This window comes from Loxodonta africana, chromosome 12 (genome assembly GCF_030014295.1).
Source record: "Loxodonta africana isolate mLoxAfr1 chromosome 12, mLoxAfr1.hap2, whole genome shotgun sequence".
Taxonomy (NCBI): domain Eukaryota; kingdom Metazoa; phylum Chordata; class Mammalia; order Proboscidea; family Elephantidae; genus Loxodonta; species Loxodonta africana.
Window position 1 is genome coordinate 31,871,406 of NC_087353.1, and position 19,547 is coordinate 31,890,952.

Genomic DNA, 19,547 nt, shown 5'->3' on the forward strand with positions numbered 1-19,547 from the left:
CTTATAATAGACTCATACATTAAATTCCTTTTTCCTGTACTACGTGTAGGGGCCACATCTTTCTGAAGGAACCCAGATCAATACAGGTACCTACCTTATAGTATTACTGAGAGGATTAAGTGAGTAATACATGAAATAGCAGTTATAATGGTGCTTGGCACAAGGGAAGCACTGCTTTATTATGATACTATGATAAACACTGTGAAGGAATCGGGCCCTGGTGGCACAGTGGTTAAGCGTTTGGCTGTTAACCAAAAGGTTGGCAGTTTAAATCTACCAACTGCTCCTTGGAAACTCTATGGGGAAGTTCTACTCTGTCCTATAGGGTCACTATGAGTTGGAATTGACTCAATAGCAACAGGTTTTTGTTTAAAGAAGGAAATAAATAGAGTGATTAAGACAGAGTAGCAGAGGAATAGAGTGGTCAGGAATGATTACTCTGAATACATGAAAAGGGGTAAAGGACCAGAGGTGAGAAAGAACTTCTTGAATTTAAGCAATAGAATGGAGGCCAAGGGAGAAAGTGGCATGAGATAGGCTGAAGAGATCAGCACAGGGCACAATTTGCAGGTTCTTGTAGGCCATGGTAATGTTGTTGAGGCCAGTGTGGATTGTTTTCTACTTACAATGGGAAGTGACTGAAGGTTTACAAGCAAAGAAGTGACATAAAATGATCTATGTTTTCAGTAAACACTCTGGCTGTCATTTAGGGCTAGAATAGAAGCAGAGAGAACAGTTAAGAGGCTGGGCAGTAGAGCGTTTTGTGGGGCTTGGGTGATGGCAGTGGCGGTGGAGAACACTGATGTGTGCTTTTGAGATGCTAATAGAGTTTGTTAATGGATTGTGGGGAGGGGAAGAAAGGGGGAGAAAGCCTTTCCTCCTCATTCCTTAAGCTTACAACTCCTTAGGCTTCTGAGAGACCACCCTCTCCTAGTTTTTTATTTATTTTGCATATTTCTTCTTCTCTTGCTCTCATTCTTCTGTTATACCTCAAAATAGTTTTGTTTACTCGTTCCTTCCTTTTACCCATGCTTTTGTATTCTCCAGAGTGCTTGGCCCCTTTTTCTCTTCCTTCTATATACTCCACCTGAGCTTTTGAAACAGGAGGCAACACTTCCACTGCCACAATTCCCAGATTAATATCTCTAGCGCAAAATATTCTCCTGGCATCAGGGTCTACACCTATTGGACATCAATGCCTGTGCTTCAAACTCAACCTATGCCAAATAAACTAAGTCTTCTCCTCTTTAACCTTCTTCTGTATTTCCTCTACTGTTTGATAGCACTACCTTCACCCACTCATCCAAGCCAAAAACATGTGGGCCATCCTAAAATTATTTCTCAACTCCCAATATCTATCCATCATTGTGTCCTATTAACATTACCACCTTAGTACCACTCATGTCTTTTCCAGCATTTATCCTCATTATTAACGCCTTCATTCAGACACTCGTCACCTCTTGCATAGATTATTTCAAATATTCCAACTAATTTTTCTCTCAATTCTATTTCTTCAAATCCAGTTTCTACCTTGTCTCTGTTGTTGTTCTTGTTAGGTACTGCCAAGTCGGTTCCAACTCATAGCGACCCTATGCACCACAAAATGAAACACTGCCCGGTACTGCGCCATCCTTACAATTGTTGTTATGCTTAAGCTCATTGTTGCAGTCACTGTGTCAATCCACCTCGTTGAGGGTCTTCCTCTTTTCAGCTGACCCTGTGCTCTGCCAAGCATGATGTCCTTCTCCAGGGACTGATCCCTCCTGATAACGTGTCCAACATATGTAAGACGCAGTCTCACCATCCTTGCCTCTAAGGAGCATTCTGGCTGTACTTCTGCCAAGACAGATTTGTTCATTCTTTTGGCAGTCCACGGTATATTCAATAGTCTTCACCAACACCACAATTCAAAGGCGTCAACTCTTCTTCTGTCTTCCTTATTCATTGTCCAGCTTTCACATGCATATGATGAGATTGAAAATACCATGGCTTGGGTCAGGTGCACCTTAGTCCTCAAGGTGACATCTTTGCTTTTCAACACTTTGAAGAGGTCCTTTGCAGCAGATTTACCCAATGCAATGTGTCTTTTGATTTCTTGACTGCTGCTTCCATGACTGTTGATTGTGGATCCAAGTAACATGAAATCCTTGACAACTTCAATCTTTTCTCCATTTATCATGATGTTGCTCATTGGTCCAGTTGTGAGGATTGCTGTTTTCTTTATGTTGAGGTGCAATCCATACTGAAGGCTGTGGTCTTTGATCTTCATTCGTAAGTGATTCAAGTTCTCTTCACTTTCGGCAAGCAAGGTTGTGTCATCTGCAAATCGCAGGTTGTTAATGAGTCTTCCTCCAATCCTGATGTCCCGTTCTTCTTCATATAGTCCAGCTTCTTGTATTATTTGTTCAGCATACGGATTGAGTAGGTATGGTGAAAGAATACAACCTTGACCCACACCTTTCCTGACTTTAAACCAATCAGTATCCCCTTGTTCTGTCTGAACAACTGCCTCTCGATCTATGTAAAGATTCCTCATGAGCACAATTAAGTATTCTGGAATTCCCATTCTTCACAGTGTTATCCATAATTTGTTATGATCCACACAGTCGAATGCCTTTGCATAGTCAATAAAACACAGGTAAACATCCTTCTGGTATTCTCTGCTTTCAGCCAGGATCCACCTGACATCAGCAATGATATCCCTGGTTCCACGTCCTCTTCTGAAACCAGCCTGAATTTCTGGCAGTTTCCTGTCGATATACTGCTGCAGCCGTTTTTGAATGATCTTCAGCAAAATTTTGCTTGCATGTGATATTAATGATATTGTTCTATAATTTCCACATTCAGTTGGATGAACTTTCTTGGGAATAGCCATAAATATGGACCTCTTCCAATCAGTTGGCCAGAAAGCTGTCTTCCATATTTCTTGGCATAGACAAATGAGCACCTCTGGTGATGCATCTGTTTGTTGAAACATTTCAATTGATATTCCATCAATTCCTGGAGCCTTGTTTTTTGCCAATGCCTTCAGGGCATCTTGGACTTCTTTCTTCAGTACCATTGGTTCCTGATCATATGCTACCTCTTGAAATGGTTGAACATCGACTAATTCTTTTTGGTATAATGACTCTGTGTATTTCTTCCATCTTCTTTTGACGCTTCCTGTGTCGTTTAATATTTTCCCCCACGGGATGCTTCACTATTGCAACTTGAGGCTTGAATTTTCGTTTCAGTTCTTTCAGCTTGAGAAACGCCGAGTGTGTTCTTCCCTTTTGGTTTTCCATCTCCAGCTCTTTGCACATGTCATTATAATATTTTGTCTTCTCGAGAGGCCCTTTGAAATCTTGTGTTCAGTTCTTTTACTTCATCAATTCTTCCTTTTGCTTTAGCTGCTCGACGCTCAAGAGCAAGTTTCAGAGTCTCCTTTGACATCCATCTTGGTCTTTTCTTTCTTTCCTGTCTTTTCAGTGACCTCTTGCTTTCTTCATGGATGATTTCCTCGATATCATTCCACAACTCACCTGGTCTTCAGTCACTAGTGTTCAGTGCATCAAACCTATTCTTGAGATGGTCTCTAAATTCAGGTGGGATATACTCAAGGTCATATTTTGGTTCTTGTGGACTTGCTCTGATTTTCTTCAGTTTCAGCTTGAACTTGCGTATGAGCAATTGATGGTCTGTTCCACAGTTGGCCCCTGGCCTTGCTCTGACTGATGATATTGAGGTTTTCCATCATCCTTTTCCACAGATGTAGTCAATTTGATTTCTGTGTGTTCCATCTGGCGAGGTCCATGTGTATAGTCGCTGTTTATGTTGGTGAAAGAAGGTATTCGCAATGAAGAAGTTGTTGGTCTTGCAAAATTCTATCATTCGATCTCCAGCATTGTTTCTATCACCAAGGCCATATTTTCCAACTACGGATCCTTCTTCTTTGTTTCCAGCTTTCGCATTCCAATCACCACTAATTATCAATGCATCTTGATTGCATGTTCGATCAATTTCAGACTGGAGAAGCTGATAAAAACCTTCTATTTCTTCAACTTTGGCCCCTACTGGTTGGTGTGTAAATTTGAGTAATAGTCGTACTAACTGGTCTTCCTTGTAGGCGTATAGATATTATCCTATCACTGACAGCGTTGTACTTCAGGATAGATCTTGAAATGTTCTTTTTGACGATGAATGCAACACCATTCCTCTTTGAGTTGTCATTCCTGGCATAGTAAACTATATGATTGTCTGATTCAAAATGGCTAACACCAGTCCATTTCAGCTCACTAACACCTAGGATATCGATGTTTATGCATTCCATTTCATTTTTGACGATTTCCAATTTTCCTAGATTCATACTTTGTACATTCCAGGTCCCGATTATTAATGATGTTTGCAGCTGTTTTTTCTCATTTTGAGTCACACCACATCAGCAAATGAAGGTCCCGAAAGCTTTACTCCATCCACGCCATTAAGGTCGACTCTACTTTGAAGAGGAAGCTCTTCCCCAGTCATCTTTTGAGTGCCTTCCAGCCTGGGGGCGGGGGGGCATCTTTCAACACTATATCAGTGTTCTGCTGCAATTCATAAGGTTTTCATTGGCTAATGCTTTTCAGAAGTAGACTGCTGGGTCCTTCTTCCTAGTCTGTCTTAGTCTGGAAGCTCAGCTGAAACCTGTCCTCCATGGGTGACCCTGCTGGTATCTGAATACCGGTGGCATAGTTTCCAGCATCACAGCAACATGCAACCCCCCACAGGACAACAAACTGACAGACACATGGGGGACCTTGTCTCTAGTGTGTCCTATATGTTACTTAACAGTTGCCATCAAGTCAATTCTAACTCATGATGACCTCATGTGTTTCAGAATAGAACTACACTCCATTGAGTTTTCATAACTGTGATCTTTCAGAAGAAGATCACCAGGTCTTTATTCTGAGGTGTCTCAGGGTGGGTTCAACCACCAAACTTTAGGTTAGTAGCACAATTCTTAACTGTTTGCGCCACAATATATTAATTATTCCAGTCTTATTTTTCCTCTGCTTAAAACCCCCACTAGTTCCATTGCCTCCAGGGTAAAATACAAGTTGTTTATATAGCATACCAGACCATCATGATCTAGATGATCACATTTGGCACTCATCTCATCTTCTACTACTTCCCAATGTATAGACTATACTATAGTTTCCCAACTTACGTAAGTCCTCCAAGCCTTCTACATTGTTGTATGTCTCAAGAAGCAGCTCTGGTATTTCTTCTGATGAGTCTTCTCTCCTTCTTATAGATTTGATCAACTCTCCCTTCATTCCAAAATTTTACCTTGTGCTTATATACCACTTGTTTTATACTGTAAAATAACGAATTGTTTGATTGTTGGTCTTTATTCTTTTTTCATTCCCATTCCTCAGCTCCTATTCGTCCTACATTCCCTCCATAAGCAGCCATTCTAATGTGTTCGTGTGTGCTCTGAAAAAATATGATTGTTATTGTTTTCTATTTATGTATTCTTAATTTAGGTAAATAATGTTATGTTATATATCTAGTTTTTCTTTTTAAAATCAACACTACATCTTTCACAGTACATCCATGTTGCTACATGTGCAGCTGGTATGTTGCTTCTAACAGATTACTTATAATATTCCAAGGTAAACACAGCCACCACATTTTATCCATATAATCTCCAAGTGATGGACAAATAGAATGCTTTCCGTGCCCGGCCACCATAACTAAAACGGCAATGACCGTATTGGCCAGTGTCTCTCTCTTCTGACAATTGGCCAGAAAGACACGCCCTGATCAAAAAATCAATGTCATTTTCTGTATCATATCTGCCATCCTTTTCTCCATGCTGATTAACAAACTATTTTCTACTTAGGGTATCCGTATCCATCTTCTTTAGGTTAGTTATCATATTCATCCCCCAAGCTGATTAACTGGTTAACTCAGACTTTTGCACCTGCAGACCAGTGACCCCTGTAAGACACCTGATTTCTGTTTGACATCCCCTTAATTTTATTAGTGGCTTGTGGACAAAATCACTTCACTTAAATTTTTTTCAAGTTATTTGGATTCACAAGAGCATTTTTCTCCATGTTATAAATCAATGAACCTAGTTAAGATTAACTGCCTACACGTGAGCTTCAAAAGATCCCCTACAGCCAGACAGAGTTGAAAGAAAAACAATTCTGAAACACACTAAATACAAGATGATCAAAGTTATTGGGGTTGTTATTTAATGCTGTATTTCTTCATTGTTCATACAGTCTGATTTCAAGTAGTTTTATCTAAAACATGTAGTATTAGATCTCAAAATTTCCTCCTTTGAAAAATCATTTCTCTGTTCTAACTGGTCAAAGTGTATCTTTAGACAGGCCGAAAGTAAACTCTAAGAGCCCTGGTGGAGCACTGATTAAGGGCTCAGCTGCTAACAGAATGGCCAGTTGTTCGAGCCCACCAACAGCTCTGTGGGAGAAAGATGTGGCAGTTTGCTTCTGGAAAGATTTAAAGCCTTGGAAACCCTATAGGGAAGTTCTACTCTGTCGTATAGGATCACCATGAGTTGGAATCGACTTGACAGAAATGGGGTTAAAGTAAACTCTGGGCTAAAAATTTCTGAACCCCATCAGTTTAGGAGTAAAAATGAAAAGAAAAAAAAGATAGCTAATAAACCACTTCAAACAAGAACAATTCCTATATTAAAAAAAAAAAAAAAATTGAATCCTGGAAGCATTCTATTTTGTAAGGAGGAGATGATGTTCAAGCCCTTGGAATTCTAAGAAGGCGCCAAGGGCAGTCATGGGGGAGTTGAGAAGACCAAGAGGTGGAGCTCAACCAAAACAGTCCTTGTTTTATCTCTCTTTTTTTTTTTTTTTTTTTAATTTTGTGCTTTCAAGTAACAGATCATTTTTTTTGTTTTTTAAAGTTCTAGTGGTTAAAAAAAAATGAAAGTCTAGCCCAGTCTTTCACACAAAGCATTCCCCTCTGTAATATCCTTGACAAGCAGTAATCCAATATCTGTTTGAACACTGCTGTCAGTGTGAGTTCACTGGCCTGAAGCAGCCCACTTCCCATATCGGAGATCTCAGATTGGGGGTGGAGTTGCTCTTCCCTTCTAGAATGCCATGTTTTACCTTCTAAGCCTTAGTTCTGTCCTCTGGGATAACACAGAACATCCACCTCTTCCCTCCTTCCTCCATGTGTCCCTTCAGAACTTGAAGTAAACTATTAATATGCCTTTTTTTTTTTTACAGGCTGGACAGGCCCTGTTCCTTAAAATACATAGCTTTTAAAATCACCAGTGCAATACTTTATTCTCTTCAGCTTAATCACTCCTTTACATTAGTCATTGCATCGCCTTAGACTTGGTTGTTTCCTTTCTATCTTCTCTACTACACAAATGTGCAGGTTGAGGGCAGAGACCACATCTTTCTCAGGCTAGTATTCCCAGTGCATGAGTCCAGCAGATATTAGGCACTTACCTTATAACCCAACCACTGCCTTATACTGGTTGGTAATTAAATTCAAATAAAAATATATCTTTCTGTAGGGGAGAGTGTTGACATGTTATTGGGTTGGCAACAAAAGTCTCAAAACAGTATGTGTGTGAACTGTTTAGTGAGAAACTTGTTTGTTATGTAAACCTTCATCTGAAAAAATTATATATATATATTTATATGTACAAATTAGAACTAAAAGATGATACCCAGTAAAAACAGATCCTACAATCTTAGTCTCCAATAAGCCTAACCATCAACTGCAAGCAGAAACCATCACCTTTCCAAAATCCAAATTCTGTCCCCTTCAAAACTCTACATTTTTCTCAAAGCATTTAGAGAAACCAGGAAGGCCACCTAAGAAATGTGATGAGGAAAGTGTTTTAAAGTGTGTTCCCTGTCAATACAAACAAAGGCAAGGAGTAAAAGTCAATGAAAATCCAGCTGTACAATTCCATCAGAAAGATCTAGACCTCTGATAGTGCGCTCTCAAAGGAACCAAATGTTTGGGCACCTGTGGGGTTGAAGTGGCAGTATCACACGGGCTGTAACTGGTGGACTCATTTGGAAATCAGAATCATATTCCAAAGCAGGTGGGAAAATAAAGAGTAGGTGTTCGACTACTAGTAAACCTTGCTGAAAGAAGAAAAAGTATAGCTATCAAGTTATTTGTAGGTGGCAAAATTATGGGAAAATTAGAAACAAGATTACATCATTTAAAGTCCCAAGCAGCAGAAAACCTTGGAGAAAGAAGGCTGAGAGCTTTGTAAAAAGTCAAGGGTAAAGGAAACAAGTTATACCCCAGGAAAAGACATTGTTGTTGTTAGGTGCCATCAAGTCTGTTCCAACTTGCAGTGACCCTCTACTCTACCAAGCATGATTTTCTTCTTCAGGGTCTGGTCCCTCCTGATAACATGTCCAAAATATGTGCGGTGAGGCGAGTCTCTCCATCCTCACTTCTGAGGAGCATTCTGACTGTACTTCTTTCAAGATTGATTTGTTTTTTCTTCTGGCAGTCCATGTTATACATTCAATTTTCTTTACTAACATCGTAATTCAAATGTATCAATTCTTCTTCGGTGTTCCTTATTCATTGCCTAGCTTTCCCATTCACATGAGATGATGGAAAATACCATGGTTCAGTCAGGCGCACCTTAGTTCTCAAGATGACATCTTTGCTTTTTAACACTGTGAAGAGGTCTTTTGCAGCAGACTTGCCCAATGCAATATGTTGTTTGACTTCTTGACTGCTGCTTCTATGGGCATTGATTGTGGATCGAAGTAAAATGAAATCCTTGACAACTTCAATCTTTTCTCCGTTTAACAGGATGTTGCTTATTGGTCCAGTTGTGAGGATTTTGTTTTCTTTATGTTGAGGTGTAATCCGTACTGAAGGGTATAGTCTTTGATCTTCGTCAGTTAGGGCTTCAAGTCCTCTTCACTTTCAGCAAGCAAGGTTGTGTCATCTGCATATCACAGGTTGTTAATGAGTCTTCCTCCAATCTTGATGCTGCATTCTTCTTCATATAGTTCAGCTTCTTGGATTATTTGCCCAACATATTATTGAATAAGTATGGTGAAAGGATACAACCATGACGCTCATCTTTATTAATTTTAAACCACACAGTATCCCCTTGTTCAGTTCAAATGACTGCCTCTTGGTCTAAGTACAGGCTCCTCATGAGCACAATCAAGTGCTCTGGATTTTCCTTTCTTCACAATGTTATCCATAATTTGTTATGACCCACGCAGTCAAATGCCTTTGCATAGTCAATAAACACAGGTAAACATCTTTCCATTCTATTCTGTCCATATTGAGAACTTTGGCAGGCTGCAGTGTTAGAAAATTAAATCCAAACTTAGTCCATGGTAACCTTAACATACACATACACACACACACATCTATTTAATTAAAAAGAAGGCTGCCAAGGCTAAATGAAAAACATCTTCAATAGCCTAAGGAGGTTGCTATCAGTGTGTGACTGGTAATCCATATCTTGATAGAAGAGGTAGAGCAGTACTATCATCAAGCATGCTTCCTTCACTTCATTAAATTCCATTCATGTTTATGGCTTCAGTTACTACCTATGCAGCGGTAACTGTCAAGTGTACATGTCAGTCCTGATCTCTCTTCTGAGCTTTTATCCCTTGTATTCAACTGTCTACTCTATGTTTCCACATAGATGGCACAAGAGCACCTCAATATCAACATGTGAAATTGTGATCTTCCCTCACACTTGGTCCTCTTTCGGGGTTCCCTATCTCAGGAAGTGGTACCTCCACTCACCCAACAGTGCATATCAGAAACTCAGGAATCATTTTTGATGCATCCCATGAGCACACACATGCTTAATCCTTCACCAAGTTTTGTCAGTCCTTAACAATTTCCTCATTCTGTTCACTTCTTTCCATCTTTTCTGTCACTGCCATAATCTTAGCCACCATTTTGTATCACCTGGATTACTTCATTAGCCTCTTAACTGGTGTCCCATATTCACTCTTACCACTCTAAACTCATTTACAGTAAGCTTTTGAAATCCTTTAATGTTTTCCCATTGTTCTTCGGTTAAAGACCTGAATTCCTATCTTGGCCACTAAGGCTTTAATGGCCTGGCCCCTACCTTTCCAGCTTCCCCAGGCATCACTCTGCTTCCTGTTCTATCTTCACACTACAAAATTTCTTTCAGTTCCTCAGAGCACAGTCCCTCCTATTAAAAAAAAAAAAAAAAAAAATCTTTTCTTAAGCAGAGTTGGCTTGGAATTCTCTTCTGAGCTGACTCTTCCTCACTCTTAGATCTCACCTTGAATGTTGCTTCCTTAAGGGAGCCTTCCTGACTCTCAGGCTGGGTTGGATACCCCATTTTTATAGCATCATAGCACTTTGTACCTTTCTTTTCAAACATGTATCACAGTGGTAGTTTTATATTTGCATGTATGATCCTTTGATTGAAAGCCCTCTCCCCTTCTAGACTTCAAGTTCCATAATTGCAGAAACCATTGCTAGTTTTGTTACCATTGTGTCCCCAGGACCCTGCATAGTACCTGACCCACAGGTATTTAATCAACATTTTTTTATTACATGAATGAATGGATGGATAAATAAGTAAAAAATGATACCCTAAGGCTTAGTGTGTGGAACAACCAGAGGGCAGTTATCCACTCATTCATTTAGGTAGCATCTAGTGTTTGAATACTAAAAAAAAGCACTGACTATTTGACTGTTACACTGAGACTCTACTTTACGGATTGAGCAGCAGTTTAATCTGTGTACATTAATTAATTCCACACTCCACTGTTTAGACCAGGTGTCACATAAAGTAACTCTTTTCTTCACATTCTTCTTCAAAGCTCAACTGAGTCAGGTGGGGTTGAGCTACAGGGTGACCCAGAACCCTAGCTAGCCGCGATGCTGATGCCTCAGCTTAGGGAGATAAAGTGGCCTGGGCCAGGGCACCATAGAGTGATGAGTAATGGAGGAGAAGAAGGGGAGAGGGAAAGGTAACACTTCAGGCCATCAGCTGTGCACCTGTTTCAACAGCCAGGATGATGGCACCTAAGCCTCAGAGCAATTATGGCCTATAAGGGAGTGAGGGAGAGACCTGGTCATATCAGTCAAAAGCCAACTTTGGGAGGACACAGATTCTAGTTGAGCTAATGAATCCAAGACTCATGACTTCTCGCTTGACATTCCACATGGTGAGCAACGTCCTTAGTAGGGTTTCCTTCTCACCACACCATGATAGGAAATTTCCTAAACGACTTTGTCTATGATATTTATATTTTAAAGAAGTTTGGGCTAGGCACAGCCTCAACAAACTCCTTAATTAAATTGAATAGAAAATATGTTCACCTGATAACGACATCATCCTGTACATGAGGAATATTTAAACACTCAAGTAATTAGGCTGGGTTGAGATAAGAACCCATGAAATACATGAAAAGATCCAAATGACTAGTGTCTGCAAATACATCCCAAAAATATTTTTGCACTCTTTTGGTATGTCTAGTTCTGATTGAACCAGGAAAACCAGATGTTAAGAGAAAAAAAAAAAAAAAAAACCATGAAACAATTTGTCTGATGATTTTACAAAAACAGAAAAGAAATTAGATCATTCATTTGTCAAAATTCCAGAGTGCCAACTCTGATCTAAGCGGGTCGGCTTATCTGAAATTATTCAACAATCACGGTTAATGCCAAAACCCCTTTCCACAAAAGATATGGAGAGTTTTGTTTCATCTCTAATAATATGGTGAGGCACTTCAGAATTTATACATCATTGTTGTATGCATTGTCTCACTGGAGTCCTTCAAAACTCTGTGAGGTTGTGAGAGTATATTCTATTACCGTTTTGATACTATAAAAGAGGAAACTGAGGCTCATAGAACTTCACTAGGGATAGTATATTTATTTATCAAGCAATCAATCAACAAATACTATCAGCCCTATGCTCAATCAGAGACACAGATGGGTGTATAAGATACAGTCTATGCCCTAGTTGTATAGAATCAACTTGGGGAGTTAGGATACCCCAGAAGTCAACGACAGATGGTAGGTCCCTGGTATCAGGCATTTCAGGACATCAGTGCTGAGTGCAAGGGAGGGAGAGAGAAGAATGGACTGGGACAGTCAGCAAAAACTACAGGACAGGACAAGGTGAACTAAAGGTATTTGTTGAAGCTAGGATCTCAACAACAGGCTAACAGAACAAACAAAAAAAGCCAAATAGGTTGCCATTGAGTCGACTCCAACTCAAAGCTCCTTGGAGTTTCCAAGACTGTATGTAATCTTTTCACACTGGTGGCTGGTGGATTTGAACCACTGACCTCTCTGTTAGCAGCCAAGTGCTTAACCACTGTACCACCAAGGCTCCTGACAAGCTAATGGAGAGCATAAATACACATCAAAAACCAGCCATTGGGATTTGAGTTGTCTAATCTTCTTTCTCATTGTTACTGTTTGCTTTTCCTTTTTAGAGTACAGACTCAGTCTATAGAAAATGTCCTTGGGGCTATTGTTTTTAAATGGCTAATTATCCAACATTTTGTTTTACAACCCCTCTACTTCTAAAGTGCCCAGATATAGATCTTCTCATTCATTCTTACCCCCACGTCCAAAAACTGGGACAAGACAGGCATAGCGCTCCTGCTCTTCAGATGGGGAAGTTGATTTCCTGGGGGGTATTCACCTGCATTCTGTTTTGTGCTTTGTTTTATATTTGGTTTGTGTGTGAGTGTGCACGGGTGCACACGTGTGCACATGTGCACATGTGCTTTGTTTAGGTTTGGCTTTTTTTTTTTAATGCTGGTTCTGTCCCTCTTCTTATATATACTTTTAATGAGTGGAAATAGAAGGTAGGGCTCTAGACAAACCTCAGAGAAAATTGACCTTAGGGTGCAGAGATACAGCACAAAAGCCTAGTAGCTTCCTTTAAACTCCTGCGCAAAATTAACAATCATCTCAAAAATCTTAATTCTAGAGAGGGCCCAACACAGCTGATCTATTTTGAGTTTCTGATAGTGCCAGCCATTGCTAGATTTGAGTCCTCTTGTTGGGGAAAGTGCAAGGTGATGTCTGAGGTGGAGACCTTCCCTCATTCAAAGATATTCACAGGCTACTTAGATTTCAATTTACCTCAAGCCTAAAACCAGTTACCATCAAGTATATTGCAATTCTTGGGAGGCCCATCAGTGTCAGAGTATAATTGTGCTCCATAGGGTCTCCAATGATGATTTTTCAGAAGTAGATCGGCAGGCTTTTCTTCCAAGGTGCCTCTGGATGGATTCAAACTGCCAGGGTTTCAGTTAGCAGCCTAGCACTTTAACAACTTGTACTACTCAGGGACTGCAAATTCAATATGTTTTTTATTTCTCTTCCTTTTTTCCACATAAATACCAACAAAACAAAACAAATGAAAAACCAGTACCTAAAATTTACACTAAAAATTTTGATAGTGTTGGACTGTCTTGGACTTGGAGCGCTGTAAAAGTTCAAAATAAATTTGACTTTTTTGAATTCATAAAATAGTAACAGTGCCCTAAGAGATGGAATTTAAGTTGCATTGTTTAACATTCTCATGTGAATGTATGTTTCCAAAACAAAGGTTATATGTGCAAATGTTAACATGGTTCTTACCAGAAGTCTCCTTTTCAGCAACTTGTTTCTTTCTGTATTAGCTAGGCTCCTTAAGTGTCTTAGTCATCTAATGCTGCTATAACAGAAATACCACAGGTGGGTGGCTTTAACAAAGAGAAATTTATTTTCTCATAATCTTGGATGCTAGAAGTCCAAATTCAGGGCATTGGCTCCAGGGAAAAGCTTTCTCTGTCTGTCGACTGTGGAGGAAGGTTCTTGTCATCAGTCTTCCACTAGGTTAGGAGGTTTTCAGTGCAGGGACCACAAGTTGAAAGTTCCTAGTGCTTCTTTCTTGGTGGCATGAGATCCCCAGCTCTCTGCTCGGTCCTCTCTTTTGCATCTCAAAAGAGATTGGCTCAAGACACAACCCAATCTTGTAGACTGAGTCATGCCTCATTAACATAACTGCTGCTAATCCCAACTATCAATATCATAAACCAAAAAAAAAAAAATGAAACTGGTTGCCATCAAGTCAATTCTGACTCATAGCAACCCTATAGGACAGAGTAGAACTGCCCCAAAGAGTTTCCAAGGAGCATCTGGTGGATCTGAACTGCCAACCTTTTGGTTATCAGCCATAGTACTTAACCACTACGCCACCAGGGTTTTCAATCATCAACTTCATAGAGGTTAGGGTTTACAACACACAGGAATATCACATCAGATAACAAAATGGTAGACAATCACACAGTACTGGGAATCATGACCTAGCCAAATTGATACACATATTTTTGTGGGACACAATTCAATTCATGACATCCCACCCTTTGGCCCCCCAAAATTCATATCCTTGACACATGTAAAACACATTCACCCCATCATATCATCCCAAAAGTCTTAAATCAACTCTGTGTCCAAAATCCAAAAGTTCTTCTTCATTTGTGAAATTTAGAATACAAGTTATCTGCTTCCAAAGTACAATGGTAGAGCAGACATAAGCTAGACATTTCCATTATAAATGGAAGAAATTGGAGGGAAAGAAGGGATAGCAGGCACCAAGCAAGTCAGCAGAACACATTACATTAGCCCTCAAGTCTTTGATAATAACTCTCTGCTCTGAGACCATTTGCGCAATGGCCCTGCCCTATAGACTCTAGGTATTGGCCACACTCTCCAGATTCTGGGTGGAGGCCCCTCAGCCCTGGGCTTCAGCTCCACCTTCCAGGGCCACTGAAATGGCAACTCTGATGTCTTGGCTTTGGGAGGCTCCATTCTCTTAGTCCATCTGAGTGACGACTCTACCCTTTGAAACCCCAAAAGTCATGGTCACATCCTTTGAGACGGAGACAGCTCTGCTTCCTGTATTCCTTGTCTCTTCAGCTTCTACTCCCTGGTTCCTTGGTCTCTTGGCCCCTTGGGCCTTGCCACCCAAGTCTGCCCTACTGGGGCAAGTGTTCCAAAGCTCTGTAGCTCTACTGATAAGTACCTGGAGGCACCCCACTCCGCCAAGAGGCCTCCTGCACAAAGGCGATCAGCTCTTTCAGTCTATGGGCCGGCTCCAGCAGTGTCACATGCTTGTCTCCTGGTTCTGCTGCTGCTGGTTCTCTGACACTGTTGATTCTGTGCCACTGCCAGTTCTCTGTTGCTTCTCACCATCTGTGCCATCTCCAGTGCAACAGCTCTTCTCATTTCCTTGTGAGTTCTCTATCCATTCACAGTTTCAAAATTGTTTCCACATTTTAGGTATTTGTTAGAGCAGCACCTCACTCCTGGTACAAAATGTCTTAGTTATTTAGTGCTGCTATAACAGAGATACCACAAGTGGGTGGCTTTAATGAAGAGAAAATTTATTTTTTCATAGTCTAAGAGTCTAGAAGTTCAAATTCTGGGCAACAGCTCCAGGGGGAGGCTTTCTCTTTGTGTCAGCTCTGGAGGAAGGTCTTTGCCATCCATCTTCCCCTGGACTAGGAGCTTCTCAGTGCAGGAACCTCTAGTCCAAAGGGTGCACTGTGCTCCTGGAGCTTCTTTCTTGGTGATATGGGGTCCCCCTGTTTCTCTGATGAGTTCTCTCTTTTATATCTCAAAAGAGATTGACTCAAGACACAATCCAATCTTGTAGATTGAGTTCTGCCCTGTTAACATAACTGCCTTTAATCCTGCCTCATTAACGTCATAGAGATAGGATTTACAATGCATAAGAAAATCACATCAGATGACAAAATGGTGGACAATCACATAATACTGGGAATCATGGCCTAGCCAAAGTGATACACATATTTTTGGGGGACACAATTCAATCCATAACACTAAGGGAGGGATCATTGACCTGACTTTTCAAGCGAAGGACTTAAGACTCAATAAATTGCATTTACTTGCTTAGGATCATACCACTCATATGCAACTGAGGTGTCACTAAATCCCACCTTCTCATGTTGAGTCTGTGCATCCTCCACTAGCTCGTGCTCTGCCTCAGGAAGAGAAGCAGGGCCTCAACCAGGCTAAGGAAACTGAGCTCCTATCACGTTGCTGAAGTGTCGAGGCAGGGCTGTCAGGAGAGGCAGTCAGGAGCAGGCTGTGATATGACATAGACGTCAAGTCTTTGGAGAATCCAAGGTGGGAAGCACTTTTCTGAGCATGGACTTCCTCTAGGGAGTACCACTGCCCAGAAGGTGTACCGGAGAGCACTGAGTGGTTGCTCTGCAGCCAACTGAGAGGGACCCACACACAAGTATTCTTCTGCCAGTTGTCATCTAACCAGCATTTAGAGAGAAAAGGGTGACTTGCTTTTTCAGTTGTACTGGCTCCTTACTCAGGGACCCGTGTATTCTCCATCAGTTTAACACAATACTCAGGTGGGTGTGTTGGATTTAATTATGTTTCCCAAAATTATGTTTTGAATTCTTGGCCCTTGTACTTGTGAATGCAATCCTCTTTGGAAGTATAGTTTTGTTATGTTGCTGAGGTCATACCAGTGTAGAGTAGATCCTAAACGTAATCATTTCCAAATTATAAAAAGACCGGGGTAGACACAGAGACACACAAAGGGGGAAGACAGGCACTAAGGAATACCAAGGAACTCCAAAGATTTCCAATAGACGCCAGAAGCTAAGAGAGAGACCTGCAGAAGGAATCGACACAACTGAGACTCTGATTTGGACTTTTAGCCTCTTGAGCTGTGAGAAAAGAAATTCCTGATCTTTAAAGCAACCCACTTGTGGTATTTCTGTTACCATAGCACTAGGAAACTAAGACAGAAGGCTTGCTCACTCAACTCTGGCTTTCAGCTGGGTCTCTCAGGTTTCCTCTCCTGAAAGTGCTGGGCCAACTACCTCCTGCGGGTAAGAGGAGAGTCATTTAAAACCAGCAACCACTTTCCTGGGTCTTGTCTGGAGAAGGAAAGTGTGAACAGCATTTCCTACTTGGCTCATCAAAAATTTTACCCCTGGCTGAAGACCAATCTGCCTGGCATGACACTATTTCCTGTCTAGAACCCTTTTCTTTCCATCAAACCTATTAATCTTAATCACTTTTTCCACCACCAGATGCTTTCCAGAAAATGGTCCGTGATTCTCCAGTTCTTCATCAGTCAGTGCTTCAAGTGCTTCAAGCAAGCAAGGCTGTGTCATCTGCACATTGCAGGTTGTTAATGAGTTGGCCTCCAATCCTGATGCCATGTTCTTCTTTATAGTCTAGCTTCTCGGAATATTTGCTCAGCATACAGATTGAATAAGCATGGTGAAAGGATACATTCTGAAGCACACCTTTGCTTTCAGTCAAGTTCCATCTGACATTAGCAATGATTTCCCTCGTTCCAGGTACTTCTCTGAATCTGGCTTGAATTTCTTGCAGTTCCCTGTCAATGTACTGCTCCAGCTGCTTTACAGTGACCTTCAGCAAAAAAAAAAAAAAAATTATTGTGCTTTAGATGAAGGTTTATAAAGCAAATTAGTTTCTCACCTTTGGCAAAATTTTACTTGTGTGTGATATTAAGGATATTATCCAATAATTTTTACATTCTGTTGGATTGCCTTTGAAATAGGCACAAATATGGATCTCTTTCAGTCAGTTGGCCAGATCGCCGTCTTCCAAATTTCTTGGCATAGATGAGTGAGCACTTCCATTACGGCATCCATTTGTTGAAACATCTCAATTTGTATTCCATCAATGCCTGGAGACTTGTTTTTTGCCAATGTTTTCAGTGCAGCTCAAAATTGCACCATCTTCATTTTAACTTAGGAAGAGCTCACATAACCATTGCATGGTTCCTTCAGGAGCAAGAAAACATTCCTTTTATTTCTCTCATTGTTGTCTTTAACGCATTTTGAATTTAACATATATAATATGTAATAATCATGAAAATAAAGACTGACTCCAAAGCCACAGACTTGACCATTCAACTACTCCATATTTGCCCATTACATTTTCCTCCATTCTTCAGTTTCCCAGGTAGAAAACCATAGTGCTTTATCTTTGCTACCTACTTTGTCATCAGATTTAGGTATTCTTTTCCTCTTCAGATCTTCAGTTACCTTTTCTTTCTGCATTTTCCCAAAGTGGCATTATAAAAGCATTCTTAATGGGCCATAATTGGACATCCATGATTAGTTAATTGACTCAATCATTTCTTCATTCAATAAATGTTTACTGAATATCTACTCTGTGTCAGGCAGGCACTGCACAAGTATTCAACTTGCTTCCAGTTTTGGCTTTTCCACCCACCTGACATGCACTACCACATTAAGGCACTCAAATACTACTTTCACGACATCCAAGCCTTTCTCAAGTTCTCCTTGGTTTAGTTGGTTTTACTCTGCAAAGATGAAACTAAAAGCAGGTTCTTTTCCTCCGATAAAATGGACAGATACTCAATGAACACAGATACCATAGTTAAAATGACAGTAAACTGTATTATCTCAACCCTAGATCTAGAGAAGAGAACGACTCAGTCCCAAAAGGGAGTAAGAGTTGAAACTCTCGCAACTCCAGGCAGGGGAACAATCAATAGTTTGCATGCTTGCATGTGCATGTATGTGTGCATGTGTGCGTGGGGCGGGGGGCACGGAAAGAACAGAGGTTGGGGGAGTGTGGTGTGCTTCCAACAACCTGACATTCCCCAGAGTATATTGGGACACTCACAGAAGTCATTTCTGTCAGATTTCCAATGGTTGTAACAAGACGATGGCAGGGACTTGACTATATCTTGTGTGTAGGATTGCACTGGGGAGAGAATCAGAAGCCTCCTTTGACTATGGAACCACCTGGTATTAGACTCACCAAAGATTTACGATACAGCTTATTCAGAGACAAATATCTCACCAATTATCTCAATTTATCCCACTAGTCACCAGTCATACCTATCTAATTCAAATAACATATTTAGACCAGAATTAAAACAACAGCTCAAAATTGCACCATCTTCATTTTAACTTGGGGTTCACAGGCTCCAAAAAATTTAAAGAACAGCGTGATGAACAAAGATTAAAAAAAAGCATTACAATGTAGAATTTCCTTGGAGGAATTACATCTCACAAGGGAAACTGCTACAGATTATCTGCTTCATCAAGTTCAGAGGCTTTTGTCTGATTTTTGGTGCTTTCCACACTGAGGCCCCTACCTCTCCGCAGTTATTGCCCGCAGCTTCCCAACACATACCCCACACTCATACTGGCCCACGTACTGTCTTACAAACATTCCAGGGTTATTTGGGGTTCATGTGCTTAACCTCATTGCAAACACTTTCCTTACTGACCTCTGCATATCCAAAACATGCATCCTTCAGGACCGAACCCAGCTACATCTTCTTGGTGATGCCTTTGACTATACCACCTTCCTCCTCACTCCTTCAGCTCTTAGCTGTTCTCTAATTAACAGCAATTATCGAATGCTTACAATGTCCCAGGTACTCTCCTAAGTGTTATGCATGAATTAACTCATTTAAAATCAGTACAAACCTTTAAGTATAATTTACTTTAAAAAGGCAGAAGTAAAAAAAC